Source organism: Carassius auratus, chromosome 19 (assembly GCF_003368295.1).
Source record: "Carassius auratus strain Wakin chromosome 19, ASM336829v1, whole genome shotgun sequence".
In the NCBI taxonomy this organism is placed as follows: Eukaryota; Metazoa; Chordata; class Actinopteri; order Cypriniformes; family Cyprinidae; genus Carassius; species Carassius auratus.
This window is the reverse complement of record NC_039261.1, coordinates 23,899,947-23,909,311: the sequence shown is the minus strand read 5'-3', so window position 1 is coordinate 23,909,311 and position 9,365 is coordinate 23,899,947. Positions and strand designations below refer to the sequence as shown.

General features: G+C 35.1%; 1 pseudogene; it reads right to left on the bottom strand.

The window, feature by feature from the left end:
* Positions 1 to 368: 368 nt before the first annotated feature.
* Positions 369 to 1,511, bottom strand: LOC113119882 (perforin-1-like; annotated as a pseudogene).
* Positions 1,512 to 9,365: the final 7,854 nt, after the last annotated feature.

Here is a 9,365-nt window from a genome sequence, read left to right as displayed (position 1 = left end):
GAAAAAAAAACAGCCATCAACCTAAAGTCTGACTGAAGTGAGCGGTAGACAATAGATTATAAAATTTTATTGCATCTGAAAGCTTTTTTTTTTCAGAATTTGTATAGATTTGAAATAAAACAAAAACAAATGAAGAATACTTTTTGAATACAGATAAAATTATATGTATTAAACATTTTTAGGTGTTTATTGAAATTAGTTTTGTACATTTGTCTAGAAGTTAATGATATTTGATTTATAGTAACTGTTTTCAATGTGTATCTTCGGCCCTTTATCAGTATTTTACATTATCTTTACATTCTGCAGTTGTATTATTACAGAAATGGGACATTTCTTCCAAAATCCTTCAATTTTTTAAATGAAAAGAGCTATTCTCCAAAGGCCTGGTAATATTTTAGAGCACCGTCACCACCCGGTGCAGGAGCATATTTCTCACAGACAGACCCTTTAAGACTTGGGCCACACGTTGAAGTATATGAGATTAATTTAAACGACGACTGTACATTTGTTCCTTCGTGTGGGACAAGAGAACCCTTTCCTAATAGATCATCATCATACCGGTTCTCGCGGTCCCACACCTCAAATCGCAAGTGCCTGTAAGACGAGCATGATGTGAAGTACAAACAACAGATATCTGTAGTATTTCAAGTTCAACAAAGACAGAAACCAGAAACGAAGATTATGTTTCGCGTACATAACCACTTACGTTCTTTGATCCAGATCCACAGTTTGAAAATACATTTTGAAGTTCCACTGAGGAAAGTCGTTGTTCGAAATCACAGGGGTCTCATACGCTTTGTTTCCTCAGAACACTTTCAAATTACCATAGGTTTTAGTGAAATAGTCTCCCTATAATCCCTTAGTGCTCAACACGGTCATGATCAACATGGCTACTCCTGACTTATTTGGGCAGCAGTTGCTATTAACACTTTGATGACCGTTGCATTTGCTTGCACAGTTATTGGCACGATGGGCCACTTTGCAGCAGGAGGAGCAAGCAGTAGGTTGCTGTAGGCCGCTTGAAGACTGGCTCGTCTAGCTGGGTTGATTTTCACCACCATATGCAATGAGCTCAAGGCGTAGCCCTTCTCCAGTTGATTTGTTTGGCTTTTGCAGTAGCTTGCCTAGCCACTGACCTCCACACCCTTGATGAAGACAGACGCCTCCGTCAATAGGCAGTTGCTCACATTCATGTATCGACAGACCCTTCATGGAAACCTGGCAGGTCTTCATAGCGGTGGTTGAACATACGTGGCCACCCAGGTCAACTCTCCGCAAGAAGTGTGTCCAGTAGATCAAGATGAAATGGTTGTACGCACTTTTTGACTGGCTGTCATATTTAGCAGGAAGTGAAGTGATGGATTTCAAAAGTTCTTTGGTCACTGGAGGTTCAGCCTGAAGACGAAATCTGTGAAAGAAAGATTTTATTGGGTTTTCATGCTTCAATGTCAGTCCAAACCCCAGACTAATGTGAACCTGGGATATCTGGTAACGCATTTCACCTTGTTCAGTATGGATGCCTGCTTCTGCCACAGGATAAAAAAAAAAAAGGTAATTGTGACTTTATAGAGATTTATAGTCAGATTAGATGGCATACTGCTTTTTTGGCAGATAAAAACTAGTCTGTGAGGAATAGATTTAAAGTTTTTACAGTGGTACACTCTCAGAAAAAAAGGCACAAAAGCATTTTTAAAGATATGGTACATTCTGGTGCCTACAGTGAAAACATTAAAGGTACAAAAGTACACATTCAAATAGTTCTTTCCCACATGTTGTTAAACAACAGTACAATCCATTACACACTGTACTTCAATCGCAGCCTTGTTTTCATTCCTGACAAAAATTAAATATGGTGCTAAGTTCTAGATCTTGAAATATGCAGCTTTATCTCTAATAATTGTGAAATAAGATCTCATAATTGTGATTTCATATATCTAACGATTGAATTTTTTTAAGTAGCCAAGTTTTTAAATTCCACAGTGCACATTTTTAAACCCTTTGCAAATATATTGATTTGTATATTAATGAGGTCAATAAATCTGATGAAATACTGTGTGTTCATCACTCCATTTTAAACTGTATTTGCTAAATGTTGAACAATTTTCTGCCAGTGTTGAAACAAAACATCACACATTAATGTCATAAGTATCGTGCTCATGAAAATGACCAATCATCGAGTTTCACATTAGCACTTTAAAAGTGTGTGTTTTTAAAAAGTGTTTTTAATTAAATCCCAGTTTAATTATAAGACTCATAAATAAGCAAAAACTACATGTACAATGTCTTTGCATTATATGTGACCCTGGAACACAAAACCAGTCTTAAGTGGCTGGGGTAGCAATAGCCAAAAAAAACATTGTATGTCAAAATTAAAGATTTTTCTTTTATGCCAAAAATCATTAGGATATTAAGTAAGATCATGTTCCATGAAGATATTTTGACATGTAAATATATCAAAACTTAACTTTTGATTAGTAATATGCACTCCCAAGAATTCCTTTGGACAACTTTAAAGGTGATTTTCTCAGTATTTAGATTTTTTTTGCACCCTCAGATTCAAGATTTTTTAAATAGTTATATCTCAGCCAAATATTTACACTTAATACTGTTTTTGCAGTCAAGGGTCACATATAAAAAAATGTCCAATCAAATGTCAAAAAAAAGCAAACCTATTTCTCAAGTATTTCAGCATATAGAAAGAGAGCTGAGAAGGACTTCAGATTTTCTCTAAAAGTAATTTATTAGATATTCAACCCCCCTTTATAAACCTTTTCAGGTACACAGTGACGCTGTAATAAAGCCACTAGATATTTGGAGTGCAACAAATATATTACTTCTACATTATTGCAGATTCCATCGCCGAACTACACCAAAAAACATCCTGCTTTCTCAGGCTTCACAGATAATTAAGCAATAAATATGTCAAATACCAACTCTGGTGTTCTGCTTGCATAGACAGTCACTACATTTTTTAATTCTCTGTTTTTACATTACATCCAAATGCGTAAAAATCATGAAATCAACTCTACAAAATATAATCTTTAGATTTAGTACTGGTTTTACTACAAGAAAATTTCAAACATGTAAGCGGAAAGCTGGAATTAAAAAGGGTTGAAAAATCATCATAAACATATATTCAGTTAAACTGTCTCCAAACTATGATGCAAGTTGAAAATGCAGAGGGATCTGTCATAAAAATGCCTACTAAATAATCAGGCCCTCTTAGCCACCCTAAAACACATTCACTTTCCTGCATTATTAATACAATTCAGTTACTTTCAGTTAAAGACTGTTGACAGGGATAATAAAATTAAAATGCTTAACGTTAAGACAACAGAGAGAGGTGAAACCTTCACATCAAATAAATGAATAAGATGTAGCTACTCAAAGTATCTGATAAATTAAAAACACTTTTTTTAAAGTTGATTAACACTCATTCATTCAACACTGCATCGCAGAAAGACTTTCATGTATTCACAGTCAGATTAATTATGAACAATTCACAAAACGACTAATGAATCAAATGATAAACCAACCATGCTGACATTTACCTAGTTGAGACATTTTTCTTAACAGCCTTGGAAGGAAAGGGTGGATGACTGTTAAATAACACCAATGTTAGGAAAAACAAGAAAAGGGGGACAAAAAGAGCAGATTCAGAAACACCAGTTATATGTCACCTTCACACTCTCCTCCCACAGCATCAAGACAAAGACTTGTATGTATGCGATGCAATAGTAAAACATAACTGCATTCTAGCTGTAACAGTAAGAGAAGCCTCTTTTAAAGCTACGGTTTGTGTTGCAGTCTGCGTTTCTCAATGGCAATGATGTGCACTTAATGCAAATGAATCATGACAGTCTTCTACTAGTGAAGCTCCCACTGCAGGATCAACTAATCAAGATTTGATCTCAGTCTTGATTCAGTCTTCTGTCTGCTGTGTTTAATGCATTCATTTGCAGACTGTTGACCTCTGCACTGGCTGCGATTGGCATCTCTGGATCTGTGCTTGATTGATTCTTATCTTACTTGGATGAAAATTCCTATCGAGTCAATTGGAAAGGTTCAGTATTGTGATTATCATGATGTTTTTATCAGCTGTTTGGACTCTCATTCTGATGGCACCCATTCACTACAGAGGATCCACTGGTGAGCAAATGATGTAATGCTAAAATACTCCAGATCCGTTCTGATTTAGAAACTCAATCCATATCTTGGATGACTGGAGGGTGAATAAATGTTCATTTTTGGGTCAACTATTCCTTCAACAATGTTATTATTTTATTACCAAGATCGTTGTGTATTCTTAAACAACTTTCTGTTGATGCAAGTATTTAAAATACATATAAAATATATATATGACTGAAACCGAAGTTTTTCACACATCTTGTCTACAATGTCTGCAGAAATGGTGTGTAAACCGCTGTTTCTCCAATCATACACTGTAAAAAAAATACGTAAAATTTATGGTATGAAACGTTAATATAGCAACCAATTGAAGTACTGAAATCTGTTTTGTACCTTTGTAATACACTGATAATCACCAAATGCAGTTAGTGATGAGAAAGTCACATGATGAACCAAAGAGCATCACAAGCAGCTTTTAAATAATAACATACAGAAGGTGCACAGTGTCATTCACACAAGCACTAAACACCATCATGGAGAGACTCATTAAACTGAAATATGCAATAAACATTCATTTAACAACATTATATGCAACATACAACCCTAATATTCGGAAGCTCACTTTCATTTTGCCAAGGGCCACTTTCTAATTATTATGTTTTTGTGTGTGTGTGTGTGTGTGTTTTCTGAGCAGCCATCAAAAAGCCACAGTATCCTGGCACACCAGAAAACCATTTTGAATACTTTGTTGTATGTGACCCATTTCTAATGACCAAACTTGGCATTAATAGCAAATTGGGTTCAAAATATATGTGACTTATAACCTTGGTTACTAGTGCCACACAGCTTCAGATCTCGGTTTAGTCCCGATTGTGATCTAGGCCATGAACACTTGCTGTGGAATATGGGTTAACCCATTTACACCAACAGCGTAGCTGAGTCCGACCCAGATGTTACATCAGTACAAGTTCTTCATCCTGACAGGCCTGGTCTGAAAACAAACTTTATTATGAGCAATGCAAGATGTGGGAACAGTTGACACACACACACATTTTATCCTTGTATCAGTTCAAACCTGTATCATCTGCTCATCATGCAAAGAAAATGAATAAGAGAATGAAAGGAAATGAAAATTAAAGTCGTATTAGTTTGTGATAATTTTATGCTGCGTCTTTGTGTTCCACAAGCAAGAGTAACATCATGGTGTAATGTGAGGGTGAGCAAATGATGACAGAGATTTCATTTTTGGCTGAACTATTTCTTTAACACACCACTGAATTGATTGCTAGGCTGCGTTGAGAGCACTGCTGCAGGAGGGCTTGTTGTTATGCATTCTGTGCTGGAATTTATGACCCACGTACAGGTCACTGAGTGCAGCGGCAGCGGAGGGAGAAACTTGCAGTCTATCTTTAAAAGCCTGCCAAGCTGCATCTCAATGCTGCAGCCGTCCCTGAGGCCACACAGGACCCCAGGGGTCTACCAGTGAAACACACACATGAGAATGTGTTTTTCTTCTATTAAATTATGCTATTAATATATATTTTTATTGATTTTACTTTATTTCATCCAATATGTTTTCATTTTAAGTAAATTAATGACACACAAAATCTGAATTTTCATTATTCACCCTAGAATCGTACCAAACTCAAGACTTGCTTTCTTCTGTGGAACACAAAATTATGATTTTGAAGAAATAGTGTGAAAGAAATCATCACACTTGAGAGGAAAAAAATACTTTTTTTCTTGCAATTTTCATGACTCAGTGTACTGTATATCTAGCAAGTCTTAATGTTTTTTTTTCTCAGAAATGTGAATCTAATAGTGAATTCAGGTTACATCTCACAATTCTGTTTTTTCTTGATATTACAAGTTTATTTCTCACAATTCTGAATTTTTTTCTCAGAATTACAAGTTTATACTTCATACTTCTGATTTTTCCCTCAGAATTCTTAGTCTGTGTCATGCAATTCTCTATTTATATCTCAAATCTGGAATTCTGACTTTTTTTTCCTCAGAATTCTGAGTTTGCATCTTCCAATTGTACATTTATATCACAACATTCTGAGTTCATATCTTGCCGTTCTGAATTTTCCACCAGAATTCTTAGTTTATATCTTGCAATTCTGTAATTATATCATGCAGTTCTGATTTTATATCTTGCCATTCTGACTTTTTTTTAAATTTCAAGTTAATATTACACATTTCTGAATTTATATCTCACAGTTCTGACTTTTTCCTCAGAATCACAAGTCTGAATTGTAAGAACTGTGGGATAAAAAGACACTATTACAACGATTACCTAGTGATGAATGAAGTACAGCTCAAACACAAGCCACTTTTAAACCAAACAGGCGAGCTTCGGTCAACACTGAATTCACTGAACAACTTGAACATGAAATTTTGCCTAAACAAAGGGTTTTATTATTTTACTTATTTATTTATTTGAATTTTAGAAGTTAAAATACATAGAATAATGGTAGAAAACGGGCTTATAATGTTAATCTCTGCCATATGGCATAATTTTTATGATGTTATTATGGGTTGTACTGTACCAAATCACAATCTTAGGGTTGTTAACTCATTTAATAAGCTAACATAAGCTAATAACAACACAGTTATAATAGCATATGAGTCAGACCGCTCTATCACAATAATATGTTGTGACATGGTCCCTCAGCCTCATATAAATGGAATACCGCTGGTATTTTGAGGCTCATGAATATTAATAATGTAACGAGACGTTCGATCAGTAGCACTAAACGATTGGCTGAGAAGGCGCTATACTGCTGATGAATTTACGAATTCTACTACAGGGAAGGATTGAGCTTATGTTTATTAAATAGGTGGCGTGAATACCTGCGTAATGTTAGGAAGCAATATGGCCATATTAATATTCATGCGCTGCGCTTTCGTTGCGCGCGGATGAAGGGCAGGTGTTTATTGCACTCTGTCACGTGTCATTAATTCACCTCTGCATTGGGCTCCCCAAGTGCATGAAAGAGCAGTTTGAAATTCTTTTTGGTTGTGTCATCCTCCACAACTACCTAATATTAACATTGTCACAAGTTTTACTGCCAGGAAACTATACAATGTTAATTTATGTAAGATATTCTGAGAAGTCTAGCTGTCTTGCTTGTAATTCTGGCATATGTATATATATATATATATAAGCAAGGCATCAACACCAGTGAAAAAGTTAATGACATATTCTGCATGTTTCATGATGAGTGGTCTGGATTTGTTTTTTTCTGTGATGTTCTTGTCATTTCAGAGCATGGCTGTAAAAACTGAATAATACTGTCCTATTGGGAACATCAAGGTAAAATGAATACATCAACTTGATTTATCTTCAAACTTGATTTAGTCTTTTCTGGTGTTATAGAACAACAGGCCAAACCAACCAATTGGCATAAAACCTGCACTGCATTGCCTTGAAATAATGAAATAAATGATGATTTAAAGGTCCTGGCAGACCAGAAGACCTGGCTGAACTTGCAATTGTTGCATTGTGTTTCCTCGTACCTCCTGGAAGTCTTAAACTAAAACTCTATAGCAGCTACATTTATGCATTTTGTTCCTGTCCAAATTGTTTATATGATTCTTAATTAATGTTTTTTTTTAATCAAGGTATTGCTTTATGCTAATTGTTCTCCTCTGAAAAGTTGAACGCAATTAGTTTAGTTATCATGTCAAAGAGGATGACATTATGAAACACGTTTTGTATAGTTATCATACTGCACCCCCTGGTGTTTAAATACTGTGCTGTGATTAGAGCCTTGTAATTACTTTAATATCTTAGAAGATACATAATTAAGGCAGACTTTGGAACATAATTTGTTATTTAAATAGTGATATATATTATTATCATTGTACAGTAGTTACAAGCTATAGATTATTTTTACTAACACTTATGTCTACATCTACAAGACAATGATAACATTAGAAAACATGCATATATTGTGTGTGTGTGTATATATATATATATATATATATATATATATACAGTGGGGATCCAAAGTTTGGGCACCCCCTGCAGAATCTGTGAAAATATGAGTGATTTTCAAAAAATAAGAGAGATCATACTAAATGCATGTTATATTTTATTTATTACTGTCCTGAGTAAGATATTGTACATAAAAGATATTAACATTTAGTCCACAAGACAAAAAAAATGCTGAAATTATTAAAATAACCCCACTCAAAAGTTTGGGAACCCTTGGTTCTTAATACTCTGTGTGGTCACCTGATGATCCTCGACTGTCTTTCTGTTTTGTGATGGTTGTGCATGAGTCCCTTGTTTGTTCTGAACAGTTAAACTGAGCAGCGTTCTTCAGAAAAATCTTTAAGGTCCTGAAGATTCTTCAGTTTTCCAGCATCTTTGCATCTTTGAACCCTTTCCAGCAGTGACTTTATGATTTTGAGATGCATCTTTTCACACTAAGGACATTTGAGGGACTCAAACACAACTATTTAAAAAGATTCAAACATTCACTGATGCTCCAGAAGGAAACAAGATGCATTAAGAGCTGGGGGGTGAAAACTTTTGAACATGATGAAGATGGCCAAATTTGTCTTATTTTGTTGAAATATACTTTTTTTCCATTTAGTTCTGCCCTTCGTAAGCAACAGAAGATACTTGTATGATTCCCGGTACACAAATTAAGTACAATTTACCTTGATCTTCAAATTCCAAAGGTTTTCACCCCCCCAACTCTTAATGCATCTTGTTTCCTTCTGGAGCATCAGTGAATGTTTGAATCTTTTTAAATAGTTGTGTTTGAGTCCCTCAAATGTCCTCAGTGTGATAAGATGCATCTCAAAATCATAAAGTCACTGCTGGAGAGGGTTCAAATAAGTAAAGATGCTGGAAAACTGAAGAATCTTCAGGACCTTAAAGATTTTTCTGAAGAACGCTGCTCAGTTTAACTGTTCAGAACAAACAAGGGACTCATGCACAACCATCACAAAACAGAAAGACAGTCGAGGATCATCAGGTAACAGAACACAGTACTAAGAACCAAGGGTTCCCAAACTTTTGAGTGGGGTTATTTTAATAATTTCAGCAATTTTTTTGTCTTGTGGACTAAATGTTAATATCTTTTATGTACAATATCCTACTCAGGACAGTACTAAATAAAATATAACACGCATTTAGTATGATCTCTCTTATTTTTTGAAAATTACTCATATTTTCACAGATTCTGCAGGGGGTGCCCAAACTTTCGATCCCCACTGTA